Here is an 18,293-nt window from a genome sequence, read left to right on the forward strand (position 1 = left end):
GGCGGATCCTGGCTGGCTGGCTCTGGACGCTCTTGGCTGACGGAAGGCTCTGGACGGTCATGGCTCGCTGACGGCTCTGGACGGTCATGGCTCGCTGACGGCTCTGGACGGTCATGGCTCGCTGACGGCTCTGGACGGTCATGGCTCGCTGACGGCTCTGGACGGTCATGGCTCGCTGGCTCTGGCTGATCCGGTCTGGCGGAAGGCTCTGGCTGATCCGGTCTGGCGGAAGGCTCTGGCTGATCCGGTCTGGCGGAAGGCTCTGGCTGATCCGGTCTGGCGGAAGGCTCTGGCTGATCCAGTCTGGCGGAAGGCTCTGGCTGATCCGGTCTGGCGGAAGGCTCTGGCTGATCCGGTCTGGCGGAAGGCTCTGGCTGATCCGGTCTGGCGGAAGGCTCTGGCTGATCCGGTCTGGCGGAAGGCTCTAGCGGCTCCTGTCTGGCGGACGGCTCTAGCGGCTCCTGTCTGGCGGACGGCTCTGTAGGCTCATGGCAGACGGGCGGCTTTGCAGGCTCATGGCAGACGGGCGGCTTTGCAGGCTCATGGCAGACGGACAGTTCAGACGGCGTATGGCAGACGGGCAGTTCAGGCGCCGCTGGGCAGACGGGCAGTTCAGGCGCCGCTGGGCAGACGGGCAGTTCAGGCGCCGCTGGGCAGACGGGCAGTTCAGGCGCCGCTGGGCAGACGGGCAGTTCAGGCGCCGCTGGGCAGACGGGCAGTTCAGGCGCCGCTGGGCAGACGGGCAGTTCAGGCGCCGCTGGGCAGACGGGCAGTTCAGGCGCCGCTGGGCAGACGGGCAGTTCAGGCGCCGCTGGGCAGACGGCAGACTCTGGCCGGCTGAGACGCACTATAGGCCTGGTGCGTGGTACCGGAACAGGAGGTACCGGGCTAAGGACACGCACCTTCAGGCTAGTGCGGGGAACAACAACAGGGCACACTGGACTCTCGTGGCGCACTCTAGGCCTGGTGCGTGGTACCGGGACTGGAGGTACCGGGCTGAGGGCAAGCACCTCAGGGCAAGTGCGGGAAGAAGGAACAGTGCGTACCGGGCTATGTAGGCGAACCGGGGAAACCATGCGTAAGGCAGGTGCCATGTATGCCGGCCCGAGGAGACGCACTGGAGACCAGACGCGTTGAGCCGGCCTCATGACACCTGGCTCAATGCCCAATCTAGCCCTACCAGTGCGGGGAGGTGGAATAACCCGCACCGGGCTATGCACACGTACAGGAGACACCGTGCGCTCTACTGCGTAACACGGTGTCTGCCCGTACTCTCGCTCTCCACGGTAAGTACAGGGAGTGGGCGCAGGTCTCCTACCTGACTTCGCCACTCTCCCTTTAAGCCCCCCCCCCAAGAAATGTTTGGGGTTTACTCACAGGCTTCCTACCGCGTCGTCGTGCTGCCTCCATTCGCCGGTATCCCTCCTCGCACTGCGCCAGAGAATCCCAGGCGGGCTCCGGCACTCGCCCTGGGTCGATCGACCACCTGTCGATCTCCTCCCACGTAGTGTAGCCCAGATCTTTTTCCTGCTTCCGCGCTAGCTCCTCATATCGCCGCCTCTCTGCTTTCGCTGCCTCCAGCTCAGCTTTGGGGCTGCGATATTCTCCTGGTTGAGCCCAGGGTCCTTTACCGTCCAATATTTCCTCCCATGTCCACGAGTCCTGGTTTCCTTGTTGCGCTCTCCCACGCCGCTTGGTCACTGTTTGGTGGGTGATTCTGTAACGGTGTTCCTCCTCCCCTTCATACGAAGAGGAGGAGTAGTGATTTGACCAAAATGCAGCGGGTTGTGAATACATATTGATTTAATAGACAAAACGGAAAAACACGACAAACACTTGAATAATTACAAAACAAATAAACGAATGTAGACAGACCTGGACACGAACTTACATACAACGTGAAGAACGCATGAACCAGGAAAACAGACTACATAAAACGAACGAACTAACAAAAAACGGAACAGTCCCGTGTGGCGTAACATACAGACACTGGAGACAATCACCCACAAACAAACAGTGTGAAACAGCCAACCTATATATGGTTCTCAATCAGAGGAAAACGTCAAACACCTGTCTCTGATTGAGAACCATATAAGGCTAATTACAAGTGACCTAAACATAGAAACACAAAACATAGAATGCCCACCCCAACTCACACCCTGACCAACTAAACACATACAAAAATAACATAAAACAGGTCAGGAACGTGACAAATGGTCTAAAACTAAAGCGCCCAATGTGCTGCACCTTACATTCTGTTAAGTTTCATTTTCCCAGCAACAAATCACTTCTAGCCAATGAGAGAGTGCTGCTAGGCAAATATTATTCTACTCAGGACAGGTTCTTATTCATTTTAACCTTGGCTAGTTGCCAGAATCAGAAGATAGGCCACATCTTTGGGTAAGATGAAATGTGTTGGACACATTGGACACAAAAAAAGGTTACAAATGTAATAACACATAAAACTGCATTTTGAAATGTAACTTTATACTGTAGTTGTAACTTTATAGTTGCCTAACCTGGTCCTAGATCTGTTTCTGCTCTTTCCAACTCCATAGAGTACCACAGCATGAGTCATATTACCCATACAACCTAGCTGTCAAACAGGGAAATGGTTCCAATCATTTTTCCACCATTCATTTTTCCCAGAGAGGATTTTAGAAACACTTAAAATGGTAACACTTTACTTGACACCCAGCATCATAACATGTTATGACAGTCATAACCATGTCATATGTCATAACAGCTGACATAATGTGTCATAACTTGTCATAAGATGGTCACAACACTGTCATGATACATATATGTAGACCTGTTGTGACATATCTTACATAATTTTTATGGCTGGTTATGACACCTACATAAGAGTCCAACCCCACAGAACCTACCACTGTAGTTATTTTATGGCTTGTTATGACACCTACATAAGAGTCCAACCCACAGAACCGACCACTGTAGTTATTTTATGGCTGGTTATGACACCTACATAAGAGTCAAAACCCACAGAACCTACCACTGTAGTTATTTTATGGCTGGTTATGACACCTACATAAGAGTCAGAACCCACAGGCATACCACCAGCACCGGGGAATCTACCAGCCATGCCTTCAGGCATACCACCAGCACGGGGGAATCCACCAGTCATGCCTTCGGGCATACCACCAGCACCGGGGACCACCAGCCATGCCTTCAGGCATACCACCAGCACCCATATTTATTGAGTGTAGCCCAATTGAGACCAGGGTCTCATTCCCAATGGTGCTCTGAATACAAACATTTTCTCCCAAACAGGAAGAAAAACTAACATTGCTAATAGAACAGCAACAATATAAATAAGCACAAGGCACAACCTCAACGCCACAACCTCAACGCCACAACCTCAACACCACAACCTCAACGCCACAACCTCAACGCCACAACCTCAACACCACAACCTCAACACCACAACCTCAACACCACAACCTCAACACCACAACCTCAACACCACAACCTCAACGCCACAACCTCAACGCCACAACCTCAACACCACAACCTCAACACCACAACCTCAACACCAAAACCTCAACACCACAACCTCAACGCCACAACCTCAACACCACAACCTCAACACCACAACCTCAACACCACAACCTCAACGCCACAACCTCAACGCCATTCCCTCAACACCACAACCACAAACTCAACACCACAACCTCAACACCATTCCCTCAACACCATTCCCTCAACACCATTCCCTCAACACCATTCCCTCAACACCATTCCCTCAACACCATTCCCTCAACACCACAACCTCAACACCATTCCCTCAACACCATTCCCTCAACACCACAACCTCAACACCACAACCTCAACACCATTCCCTCAACACCACAACCTCAACACCACAACCTCAATGCCACAATTTCAACAAATAAACCACCGCAATCAATCGAAACAACTGAAATCCGCCTCCCAAGTTGCGCAGCGGTCTAAAGTATTTTACTGCAGTGGTAGAGGCATCACTACAGACCCGGGTTTGATACCAGGCTGTATCACAACTGGCCGTGATCAGGAGTCCCATAGGGCGGTGCACAATTGGCCCAGCGTCATCCGGGTCAGGGGGTTTGGATGTTGGGGCTTTAGCTGTTGGGGCTTTGAGTTTCCAGAGAAACAAGATGAAAGGAATGTTGTAGGTTATTCCAACAATGGGGGCAATAAAACTAAAGGAGGATTTACCTAAATGGTGGAGACCAGAGGAACCTCAAGAGTTAAGTAATCTGACGAGTGGCTTTGGTAGCTCATTCCTTCATACATTATTAACACAGTAGGTACGTTGGAAGCTGCTGTAGTAGAGCTTTGTAAACAAAAAGGGAGGAATGAAGAGATCTACGGGACTTTAATGTGGACCAGCCAACCTTTTAATACAGGATGCAGTGGTGAGTATTAAACCTGTCACCTGTGAAGGGCACTATGGTAGACTGCAGCCAAAGGTTTAAGAGTAGTGGCTGCTGCAATCTGATAAATGGTGTCACCATAGTCAAGAACTGTCAGGAAAAATAGCTTCCTGCTATTCAGGTAGAGGCAAGATCTAGTCCTAAAACAGAAGTCCACTTTGCATACAGATGACTATTACAAGTTATAACAGATTAACCAATATTATTTATATTAGTAGTAAAGAGAACAGGTTCCAGTAGCAGGAAACTGGACATGACACCATCAGAAATCACACATTGAGTCCTGTCTGACAGATCATTTTCAAACAACTTTCAACAAGCCTGATCCAGGCCTATTTCAGTCAACCTTTAAATGAGTGTGATGGTCAACATTGTCCAAGTCTTTATCATGTTTCTGATCTAAGTAATTGAACACATCTAAAACAAGTGTAGCAGCTGAACCTGCTCTGTCCAGGTCTAACACCTGATTGGTTCACATTAAGAATAGATGGGATTCTAACACCTGATTGGTTCACATTAAGAATTTCCCCAGGGATTCTAGAACTTTGGAAAGGCAAGATAATTGGCAAATTGTACGGTAGTTATCTAAGTCAGAAGGATCTCCTCCTTTATGTAGGGGGATGACATGTCCTGCTTTACAGAACTTAGGGACAACACCAGAAACAACTGTCAAGTTATAATATATAGGTCAATGGTTCTGTGATCAGTGGTGCAGAGAGTAAGAAGGGATTATATGAATCAGCTATGGATATATATATATATTTACACTCTTTATCATAGCACTTAGTACATCATAGACATCAAATGGGGAAATGAAGATACAGTCTGTGAGTCTGTTAGTGCATCGTTCTCTACAAGGTCATGTGACTAGAGGACTATAGTAGAATGATATGCATTTTCAGAGTTTATCCTTTCTAATAATTGTCCAGCTGAAGCTAAATGGTTATTAAAGTACCACACATGTAAATGTATTCTAGTATGGAACCAGAGGCGGTGAAACCCTGCTGGGACAACAAGGGAAAGGGGGATACTAGTCAGTTGTACAAATGAAATGTGTCTTCCACATTTAACCCTTCAGAATCAGAGAAGTGCAGAAGGCTGCCTTAATCAACAGCCACATCTTCAGCACCTGGGGAACAGTGGGATACCTGCCTTGTTCAGGAGCAGAACAACAGATTTATACCTTGTCAGCTCAGGGATTTGATCCAGTAACCTTCCAGTAACTGGCCCAATGCTCTAATGTCTTGGCGCTCTGCCAACCCCAAGGGGGAGGAGTTGTTTAAGATCTTTTACCACTTTACAGAAGTTAGCATATATAGCACGTATGTTATAGAGATCAGTCCTTTCAGGAGCCCAGATCATTTATTTATAAATCCCATCATTGAATGGTTTGGTAGTTGGGTTTCCCAAGGGACTCCATAGGCTAACATACCTGACCTGAGTTGTAAATATAAACAAAAAGAGTTGCCTGGTAATGTGTATGTACCTGGTAATGTGTATGTATCTGGTAATGTATATGTATCTGGTAATGTGTATGTATCTGGTAATGTGTATGTATCTGGTAATGTGTATGTACCTGGTAATGTGTATGTATCTGGTAATGTGTATGTATCTGGTAATGTATATGTATCTGGTAATGTATATGTATCTGGTAATGTGTATGTATCTGGTAATGTGTATGTATCTGGTAATGTATATGTATCTGGTAATGTATATGTATCTGGTAATGTGTATGTATCTGGTCATGTGTATGTATCTGGTAATGTGTATGTATCTGGTCATGTGTATGTATCTGGTAATGTGTATGTATCTGGTAATGTGTATGTATCTGGTAATGTGTATGTATCTGGTAATGTGTATGTATCTGGTCATGTGTATGTATCTGGTAATGTGTATGTATCTGGTAATGTGTATGTATCTGGTAATGTGTATGTATCTGGTAATGTGTATGTATCTGGTAATGTGTATGTATCTGGTAATGTGTATGTATCTGGTCATGTGTATGTATCTGGTAATGTGTATGTATCTGGTAATGTATATGTATCTGGTAATGTATATGTATCTGGTAATGTGTATGTATCTGGTAATGTGTATGTATCTGGTAATGTATATGTATCTGGTAATGTATATGTATCTGGTAATGTGTATGTATCTGGTCATGTGTATGTATCTGGTAATGTGTATGTATCTGGTCATGTGTATGTATCTGGTAATGTGTATGTATCTGGTAATGTGTATGTATCTGGTAATGTGTATGTATCTGGTAATGTGTATGTATCTGGTCATGTGTATGTATCTGGTAATGTGTATGTATCTGGTAATGTGTATGTATCTGGTAATGTGTATGTATCTGGTAATGTGTATGTATCTGGTAATGTGTATGTATCTGGTAATGTGTATGTATCTGGTCATGTGTATGTATCTGGTAATGTGTATGTATCTGGTAATGTGTATGTATCTGGTAATGTGTATGTATCTGGTCATGTGTATGTATCTGGTAATGTGTATGTATCTGGTAATGTGTATGTATCTGGTAATGTGTATGTATCTGGTAATGTGTATGTATCTGGTAATGTGTATGTATCTGGTAATGTGTATGTATCTGGTAATGTGTATGTATCTGGTAATGTGTATGTATCTGGTAATGTGTATGTATCTGGTAATGTGTATGTATCTGGTAATGTGTATGTATCTGGTAATGTATATGTATCTGGTAATGTGTATGTATCTGGTAATGTGTATGTACCTGGTAATGTGTATGTATCTGGTAATGTATATGTATCTGGTAATGTGTATGTATCTGGTAATGTGTATGTATCTGGTAATGTGTATGTACCTGGTAATGTGTATGTATCTGGTAATGTTTATGTATCTGGTAATGTGTATGTATCTGGTAATGTATATGTATCTGGTAATGTGTATGTATCTGGTAATGTGTATGTATCTGGTAATGTGTTTGTATCTGGTAATGTGTATGTATCTGGTAATGTGTATGTATCTGGTAATGTGTATGTATCTGGTAATGTATATGTATCTGGTAATGTGTATGTATCTGGTAATGTGTATGTATCTGGTAATGTGTATGTATCTGGTAATGTGTATGTATCTGGTAATGTGTATGTATCTGGTAATGTGTATGTATCTGGTAATGTGTATGTATCTGGTAATGTGTATGTACCTGGTAATGTGTATGTATCTGGTAATGTGTATGTATCTGGTCATGTGTATGTATCTGGTAATGTGTATGTACCTGGTAATGTGTATGTATCTGGTAATGTGTATGTATCTGGTAATGTGTATGTATCTGGTAATGTATATGTACCTGGTAATGTGTATGTACCTGGTAATGTGTATGTATCTGGTAATGTATATGTATCTGGTAATGTATATGTATCTGGTAATGTGTATGTATCTGGTAATGTATATGTATCTGGTAATGTATATGTATCTGGTAATGTGTATGTATCTGGTAATGTATATGTATCTGGTAATGTGTATGTATCTGGTAATGTGTATGTATCTGGTCATGTGTATGTATCTGGTAATGTGTATGTATCTGGTAATGTGTATGTATCTGGTAATGTATATGTACCTGGTAATGTGTATCTGGTAATGTGTATGTATCTGGTAATGTATATGTATCTGGTAATGTGTATGTATCTGGTAATGTGTATGTATCTGGTAATGTGTATGTATCTTCCAAATCTTGGAATGTTCTCAAACCATTACTGTCCATGATATCGGCATGGTTACGGATTCCACATTAGGACCATTGGGGAGATGCAAATGGCAGCCCTCCAGATAACAAGGCCCTAGTGTGAAATAATACCCAACATCTGATCTGAGGCTTTTGACCATTCTTTGTTGTTAATCATTGTTGGGGAACAATTGGATCCAGATCAGATGTTGGGTACTATATTTATTGAATAGTATATGAATCCTGTTAATTAAAATAAAATGTCAAATTTGGGCACAATAAATGTGCTTAATTTCTCAGAGATCAAATTTTATTTATGTTATATAACACAATAATTAGTCTTCATTTCAAAACAATCTGAGATGGTGGATGTGGAAATCTTATTTCTTCTGGTCTTCTGAGGTGAAATAGGTGTCCATGCACTGATAACCTTTAACAGCGGCTAATGCAGCCGCTGCTGCTAACGACCATGGAGAGCTGAACATGGCTCCCAACCCCAATGCAGCCGTACTGGCAAGCGCTGACCACTTGCAGTCATTCAATTTCTCTTCTCTTCTTCTTCTTTCTTCCTCTTCCTGTCTCCTCTCTCTCTCTCTCTTCTCATTTTCCTGTCTCTTCCTCTCCTCCTCCTCTTCAATCTTCCTCTGGGCCGCCTGGTACATCTCACTGGTGTAGGGTTGTCCGTCATTCTTCTCCACCATCTCCTCTATTTTCTTCAGCAGCTCTGGGACCTGAGTGTTGTGTTTTCTCTTGTTATTATTTAGGGAGTGATATCTGCCCCCACAGATATATATATTCCCTTAAAGACCTTGACGAGTTTCATAAGCTCCTCACTCTCATTCACCAAGTCCTCCACTGTTTTGCCCTCCAGTTGATCTCCATGTGTGAACAGAATGATGATGTACATTGAGGCTTCTTCTCCAAAGTTGTCCTGGATCCACTTCACAGTGTTCCTCTCCTCCTCTGTGAACCTCCCCAGTCTGATCACCAGCAGGAAGGCGTGGGGTCCTGGGACTGACTTGTAGATGGCCTTTTCTATTTCACTTTTCATCTCTTCTTTAGACAGTGTTGTGTCATAGAGCCCCGGGGTGTCGATGACATCAATCTTCCTCCCATCCACCACTCCACTCTGTTTCTCACTCTGTGCAGTCACAGACACTGGAGAAGCCTCCACTTTAAACACATTTTTTCCCAGGATGGTGTTTCCTGTTGCACTCTTCCCTGATCCAGTCTTCCCCACCAGAACTATCCTGAGGTCAGAGAGCTGCCCTGAAACTGGAAACAGACAAGAAGTGCTTGAGTTGATAGTGTCTTGATTAAAGGCTACTGAAAACTGTGTGTGTGTGTGTGTGTGTGTGTGTGTGTGTGTGTGTGTGTGTGTGTGTGTGTGTGTGTGTGTGTGTGTGTGTGTGTGTGTGTGTGTGTGTGTGTGTGTGTGTGTGTGTGTGTGTGTGTGTGTGTGTGTGTGTGTGTGTGTGTGTGTGTGTGTGTGTGTGTGTGTGTGTGTGTGTATACCTTGGCATTGACCAGTGAAGGCTTGTAGACAGAGTGTCAACAGGAACAGAGTCCTCTGAGTTCCTCCTTTTCCTCGTTCCATCTCTGTTACAATGGCCAATCAAAAACATGGTAAAAGACGAAGACCTCATTACAATGACCTCATCTTTTTTGTCCGAGTTCCATTTTTTGCAAATGAGGATAAACTAAATTAGAATTTCTTCTCGGCTATTTAACTTTCAAACAATCTAAAGTATAAAGAGAGTAATGATATGTGGTATAACTGTAGAGGTAACAATCCTAGATGTGTGGGGATTATAAAGAGAGTAATGATATGTGGTGTAACTGTAGAGGTAACAATCCTAGATGTGTGGGGACTATAAAGAGAATAATGATATGTGGTATATCGGTCCTAGATGTGTGGGGACTATAAAGCGAGTAATGATATGTGGTATAACTGTAGAGGTAACAATCCTAGATGTGTGGGGACTATAAAGAGAGTAATGATATGTGGTGTAACTGTAGAGGTAACAATCCTAGATGTGTGGGGACTATAAAGAGAGGAATGATATGTGGTATAAATGTCCTAGATGTGTGGGGACTATAAAGAGAGTAATGATATGTGGTATAACTGTAGAGGTAACTGTCCTAGATGTGTGGGGACTATAAAGAGAGTAATGATATGTGGTATAACTGTCCTAGATGTGTGGGGACTATAAAGAGAGTAATGATATGTGGTATAACTGTAGAGGTAACTGTCCTAGATGTGTGGGGACTATAAAGAGAGTAATGATATGTGGTATATCTGTCCTAGATGTGTGGGGACTATATCTCGTGGAAGGATGAAATAGTATGAATCAATTAATCAAAATAACCTTTTTAATGAAAATATGTCAATCATTATTTTAATATGTTGGTAACACGTTGTATAAAAGTGATAATTCCCTGAAAGCTGATGTTTGGAGGAAATATTGGCATTGTGACATGATTTGCAACACCTAACAACACCCGTGCCATTAACACTGCCTTGTCGGTCATTATCACTTAATTATAATTTGTCTCATCAATTTGTCTTTCTAAAAATCTAAACTATAAAAAATATTAATGCTATGTGGTATAACTGTCGTTAAACACAGTACATTCCCTTCCCAGGTCAACATAATGTTCCCATAACATGTATCAAGATCAAATTACATTCTAAACATGGTTATTTATGCATGAAGGTCAACAGACCTGGTATCAATTAAATATTTACTTGATGTTGTGCTATAGTTGTTAAAAAACTGTAGATTGTTGTACATTTAATTAGTGAGGTAGTTAAGTTGAATACTCACTTTTAGTGTGGTTGTACTGATCTGTTGTTTGTTGTCCCCTGTTGTGACTGTGAGAGCCTATATTCTGTTAGGTTTCGTTTTCCTCGTAACTAGTCATTTCTAGCCAATGGGCGAGTGTTGCTAGGCAAAAATAATTCAATTCAGGACAGGCAGAGGATGAATTCTGATTGGGTGTCGCTGCATATCAACCTCCTCCTTACAAATTAACTTTGGCTGTCTGCCCAGAGTAAGAAGGTATACCAAATCTCTGAGTAAAATAAAATGTGTCTGACACCTTTAGGGGAAAAGGTTTATGATAGATTTTTTTGTGTGTTTTTTTTTTTTACAGCATTTTAAAATGTAACGATGTAGTTGTCTAGCCTGGTCCCAGATCTGTTTGTGCCCTTTCCAACTCCATTGATCACTATCAAGCCATGACAATGAGTGACAAGTAGCTGTAAAGATAGCACAAACAGACTGGCACTCAGGGTATTAGTGGCCTAGGTCTTCTAATGTAATCGTTGTACATCATTTAGTTAGTAAGGTAGTTAAGTTGAATAGTCACTGTTAGTGGAGTTGCACAAATCTGTTAATTGTTGTCGCCTGCTGAGAGGTGAAGCTATTACCTGGACCTTACAGGTAACTGACAGAATAAAGGAAACACCAACATAATGTGTCTTAATAGGACGTTGGGCACCACGAGACGACAAAACTGCTTCAATGTGCCTTGGCATAGGTTCTACAAGTGTCTGTCTATTAGAGAGATGTGACACCATTCTTCCACAAGAAGACACCCTCAGCAGGGTCTGAAAGAAACCTTTTGGGACCCAGCATCTATTTTACTCCAGCTGTGTTAGGTTAAATCAGACTCTACCTGTCTCTACCCTTGCCCCTTGCAGTAGACCTCCACCAGTGGATATCAACCAGGACTCTGTCCCTACAGTAGACCTCCATCAGTGGATATCAACCAGGACTGTGTCCCTACAGTAGACCTACACCAGTGGATATCAACCAGGACTCTGTCTCTACAGTAGACCTACACCAGTAGATATCAACCAGGACTCTGTCCCTACAGTAGACCTACACCAGTGGATATCAACCAGGACTCTGTCCCTACAGTAGACCTACACCAGTGGATATCAACCAGGACTCTGTCCCTACAGTAGACCTACACCAGTGGATATCAACCAGGACTCTGTCCCTACAGTAGACCTCCACCAGTGGTTCTCAACCAGGACTGTGTCCCTACAGTAGACCTACACCAGTGGATATCAACCAGGACTCTGTCCCTACAGTAGACCTACACCAGTGGATATCAACCAGGACTCTGTCCCTACAGTAGACCTACACCAGTGGATATCAACCAGGACTCTGTCCCTACAGTAGACCTACACCAGTGGTTCTCAACCAGGACACTGTCTCTACAGTAGACCTACACCAGTGGTTCTCAACCAGGACACTGTCTCTACAGTAGACCTACACCAGTGGATATCAACCAGGACTCTGTCCCTACAGTAGACCTCCACCAGTGGTTCTCAACCAGGACTCTGTCCCTACAGTAGACCTACACCAGTGGATATCAACCAGGACTCTGTCCCTACAGTAGACCTACACCAGTGGATATCAACCAGGACTCTATTCCTACAGTAGACCTACACCAGTGGATATCAACCAGGACTCTATTCCTACAGTAGACCTACACCAGTGGATATCAACCAGGACTCTATTCCTACAGTAGACCTACACCAGTGGATATCAACCAGGACTCTGTTCCTACAGTAGACCTACACCAGTGGTTCTCAACCAGGACTCTGTCCCTACAGTAGACTTACATCAGTGGATATCAACCAGGACTCTGTCCCTACTGTAGACCTACACCAGTGGTTCTCAACCAGGACACTGTCTCTACAGTAGACCTACACCAGTGGTTCTCAACCAGGACACTGTCTCTACAGTAGACCTAAACCAGTGGATATCAACCAGGACTCTGTCTCTACAGTAGACCTACACCAGTGGATATCAACCAGGACTCTGTCCCTACAGTAGACCTACACCAGTGGATATTAACCAGGACTCTGTCCCTACAGTAGACCTACACCAGTGGTTCTCAACCAGGACTCTCTCCCTACAGTATACCTACACCAGTGGTTCTCAACCAGGACTCTGTCCCTACAGTAGACTTACATCAGTGGATATCAACCAGGACTCTGTCCCTACAGTAGACCTACACCAGTGGTTCTCAACCAGGACACTGTCTCTACAGTAGACCTACACCAGTGGTTCTCAACCAGGACACTGTCTCTACAGTAGACCTAAACCAGTGGATATCAACCAGGACTCTGTCTCTACAGTAGACCTACACCAGTGGATATCAACCAGGACTCTGTCCCTACAGTAGACCTACACCAGTGGATATCAACCAGGACTCTGTCCCTACAGTAGACCTACACCAGTGGTTCTCAACAAGGACTCTGTCCCTACAGTAGACCTACACCAGTGGATATCAACCAGGACTATGTCCCTACAGTAGACCTACACCAGTGGTTATCAACCAGGACTCTGTCCCTACAGTAGACCTACACCAGTGGATATCAACCAGGACTCTGTCCCTACAGTAGACCTACACCAGTGGTTATCAACCAGGACTCTGTCCCTACAGTAGACCTACACCAGTGGTTCTCAACCAGGACTCTCTCCCTACAGTAGACCTACACCAGTGGATATCAACCAGGACTCTGTCCCTACAGTAGACCTACACCAGTGGTTCTCAACCAGGACTCTGTCCCTACAGTAGACCTCCACCAGTGGTTCTCAACCAGGACTCTGTCCCTACAGTAGACCTACACCAGTGGATATCAACCAGGACTCTGTCTCTACAGTAGACCTACACCAGTGGATATCAACCAGGACTCTGTCACTACAGTAGACCTACACCAGTGGATATCAACCAGGACTCTGTCCCTACAGTAGACCTACACCAGTGGATATCAACCAGGACTCTGTCCCTACAGTAGAGCTCCACCAGTGGATATCAACCAGGACTCTGTCCCTACAGTAGACCTACACCAGTAGATATCAACCGGGGCTGGTAGGACCCCTGGGGGTACTTGGCCTTTCCAAAGAGAGTACTTGAGAAGACTCATGAGGCTTACTGGTAAAATCACATGACCGGGTTCTTTAGCATTAATCCGGGCTGACCAAAATGTACTTGGTGGTACAGTAACCGAAAAAGGTTGAGAAACACTGGCTTTCTTATTTAGTGTTGTGTTCAAGGTCACCACTAGAGGGACCCATCAGACCAGAGAGTGTTGTGTTCAAGGTCACCACTAGAAGGACCCATCAGACCAGAGAGTGTTGTGTTCAATGTCACCACTAGAGGGACCCATCAGACCAGAGAGTGTTGTGTTCAATGTCACCACTAGAGGGACCCATCAGACCAGAGAGTGTTGTGTTCAAGGTCACCACTAGAGGGACACATCAGACCAGAGTGTTGTGTTCAAGGTCACCACTAGAGGGACCCATCAGACCAGAGAGTGTTGTGTTCAAGGTCACCACTAGAGGGACCCATCAGACCAGAGTGTTGTGTTCAAGGTCACCACTAGAGGGACCCATCAGACCAGAGAGTGTTGTGTTCAAGGTCACCACTAGAGGGACACATCAGACCAGAGTGTTGTGATCAAGGTCACCACTAGAGGGACCATCAGACCAGAGTGTTGTGTTCAAGGTCACCACTAGAGGGACCCATCAGACCAGAGAGTGTTGTGTTCAAGGTCACCACTAGAGGGACCCATCAGACCAGAGTGTTGTGTTCAAGGTCACCACTAGAGGGACCCATCAGACCAGAGTGTTGTGTTCAAGGTCACCACTAGAGGGACCCATCAGACCAAATCGGAAAAAGAGCCAAAGAACAATAATGAGTTCAGTTGTTTTATATTATTTATTATAAACTCCTCACAATAGCTTGAATATATTTTCATAAATGTTTTTCCTTCAGAAATAATTTTGTGTAAAAACAAAAGACAGTCTGACCTAAACAAGTGCCAGAGAACTTTACACTACTGTTTGTTTGTAGATATTTTCAGAAACAATGGATTCTTCACCCGAATATGAATCTTTAGTTGCTTTCCCCTCCCTATAAGAAATCATTGGCTGTGGTTACAATCAGTAAAATGCATCCTGCTGCCAAACCTAATTATAATCGCTACTGATGTTGTCAGCAACTCAATTGGTGACACAAGCTCTGCTGTTCCAGCGATTAAAAAACAAGTTCCTGGCTTTGCTAGGGCTTTCCATAACTTTTCAATCTTTCTCCAACTGTCTGTCTGTTCTTGGGCTCTCAGAGCTTCCTGATACATCCCACTGGTGTAGTACTGTCCTCCATTCCCCTCCACCATCACCTCTATCATCTCACTGGTGTAGTACTGTCCTCCATTCCCCTCCACCGTCACCTCTATCATCTCACTGGTGTAGTACTGTCCTCCATTCCCCTCCACCATCTCCTCTATCATCTCACCGGTGTAGTACTGTCCTCCATTCCCCTCCACCATCTCCTCTATCATCTCACTGGTGTAGTACTGTCCTCCATTCTCCTCCACCATCTCCTCTATCATCTCACTGGTGTAGTACTGTCCTCCATTCTCCTCCACCATCTCCTTAATCATATCACTGGTGTAGTACTGTCCTCCATTCTCCTCCACCATCACCTCTATCATATCACTGGTGTAGTACTGTCCTCCATTCCCCTCCACCATCACCTCTATCATCTCACTGGTGTAGTACTGTCCTAACTTCCCCTTCCACCATCACCTTGATCATATCACTGGTGTAGTACTGTCCTAACTTCCCCTCCACCATCTCCTCTATCATATCACTGGTGTAGTACTGTCCTCCATTCCCCTCCACCATCACCTCTATCATCTCACTGGTGTAGTACTGTCCTCCATTCCCCTCCACCGTCACCTCTATCATCTCACTGGTGTAGTACTGTCCTCCATTCCCCTCCACCATCTCCTCTATCATCTCACTGGTGTAGTACTGTCCTCCATTCTCCTCCACCATCTCCTCTATCATCTCACTGGTGTAGTACTGTCCTCCATTCCCCTCCACCATCACCTCTATCATCTCACTGGTGTAGTACTGTCCTAACTTCTCCTCCACCATCTCCTCTATCTTCTCACGGGTGTAGTACTGTCCTCCATTCCCCTCCACCATCTCCTCTATCATCTCACGGGTGTAGTACTGTCCTCCATTCCCCTCCACCATCTCCTCTATCATCTCACTGGTGTAGTATTGTCCTCCATTCTCCTCCACCATCTCTTCTATCATCTCACCGGTGTAGTATTGTCCTCCATTCTCCTCCACCATCTCCTCTATCTTCCTCAGCAGCTCTGTGTCCTGAGAGCGATCTTTTGTCTGGTTGTTGAGAGAGTGATTTCTAAAGCCACAGATGTTTATAAGATCCTGAAGCTCATCACTTTCTCCCACAAACTTCGACTGATTACCATGTAACTGATCTTCACCAGTGAATAATATAATAGTATATTTTGAAGGCTGTCCTGAATCTGTAAACCAAACATGAAAAGTAAAAATTACAATGCAAGCCATTGGTTTTAAAATTAAGAGTAATTCTAGAATAGTATATTTTGAGGCTTCTTCTCTAAAGTTCTCCTGGATCCACTTCACAGTGTTCCTCTCTTCGTCTGTGAACTTTGTCAGTCTGATCACCAGCAGCAACGTGTCCTGGCTTGTCTATACATCCATCTCACTCTTCATTGCCTTGTGTCAAAGAGACCAGGGCCCGGTTTCCTAAAAAGCTATGTTCATTGTTAGAACCTTTCACAGGAGCATTGTTAAATCTCTGAGCTGTGGTGACTGCAACTGTGCTGTCAGACTGTACATTCATAAAATCTGAGTATTTCTAGTTCAGAGTGCACAGCGGACGCTCTAGGCGATGAGTAGGGTTGATCCGAACATTCTGACCTCACAACTGCAGTCAAGCACCCAAGCTAACTGGCTAACATTGGCTAGCTACTTCCAGACACATAATGAGAGAACACCCCACTCTGACCATTTTACCCACCCTAGCAGAGCTGGTTAGGCTGTTTTTATATTATCGAGAGCGTTGGTGACTGTAACTGTGCTGCTGGCAACAATTTAATTCCGCATATTTGCCGACAACGGCCATATTCAATGGGTTTTGAGCGTTCGTAAATTCATAAGTTATTTTGCTCTCTTTGGCACACTGAGACTAGAGTGCTCTGAAATCGGAGTAGATTGCCAGACTGAATTTATGAATGCACCCGAAATGTTTACTTCCATAGTGGAGTCTTTTGTTAAGACATGTAGATAAGTAAACAATGAACCATAATCCCAACTCATGACGTTACTACCCTACATGAATCTGCAGGTAGCTAACCAACCAGGTTCAATGTTAGCTAGCTAACATTAGGCTATAGCTAGCCAAGTAAATGTCTCTTTCTGTCAAAATTAGAAACGTGTAATATCTGAAAATGTAGCTAGCTAGACAATTTTACAAGTATACATGATTCATGGTTGGACGCGTCTCCTGTCGGATGCCATGGTTGCCCTTAGTTTGAAGATTTAATCCGGCGACAGGTGTTTTCCCCATCTCCTTAGCTATCATACTTGAATTCCACTGATTTCAAAACTCAGTCCTCCAGAAAGTGGAGAGCAACACTAATGCAGTTTTAACCTCTTGAAGCTAGGGGGCAGAATTTTTATGTTTGGAAAAATAACGTTCCCAATGTAAGCTGCCTATTTTTCAGGTCCAGATACTAGAATATGCATATAATTGACAGAGTAGGATAGAAAACACTCTAACGTTTCTAAAACTGTCAAAATATTGTCTGTGAGTATAACAGAACTGATTTTGCAGGTGAAAACCTGAGGAAATCCAACCCGGAAGTGACTCTCTTCCTTTCGTCCACTTAAAGGGATATCAACCAGATTCCTTTTCCAATGTCTTCCTCAGGGTGTGAACAGTCTTTAGACATAGTTTCAAGCTTTTATTCTGAAAAATGAGAGAGATTTATCAAAACACGTCAGTGGATACACGGATGTCCTTACATTAGTTCATGGGCTCGACACTGGTTGCTCGACATTTTCTTTCTCTCCAGTATTGAATAGTTTTAGTCAACTTTTGACATGTTTCTACGAACTTTACGGATACTATTTGGAATTTTCGTCAAGCCTTGATGACCTGCCTAAGGCTGTGGAATACTGAACATAACGCGCCAAACAAATGGAGGTTTTTTTATATAAAAATATTCTTTATCGAACAAAAGGAACATTTATTGCGTAACTGGGAGTCTCGTGAGTGCGAACATCCGAAGATCA

General features: G+C 44.2%; 1 pseudogene; it reads right to left on the reverse strand.

Moving 5' to 3' along the window:
- Positions 1-8,036: 8,036 nt before the first annotated feature.
- LOC139568291 (GTPase IMAP family member 7-like) lies at positions 8,037-11,012 on the reverse strand (annotated as a pseudogene).
- Between the last annotated feature and the right edge of the window lie 7,281 nt (positions 11,013-18,293).

This window comes from Salvelinus alpinus, chromosome 2 (genome assembly GCF_045679555.1).
Source record: "Salvelinus alpinus chromosome 2, SLU_Salpinus.1, whole genome shotgun sequence".
Classification (NCBI taxonomy): domain Eukaryota; kingdom Metazoa; phylum Chordata; class Actinopteri; order Salmoniformes; family Salmonidae; genus Salvelinus; species Salvelinus alpinus.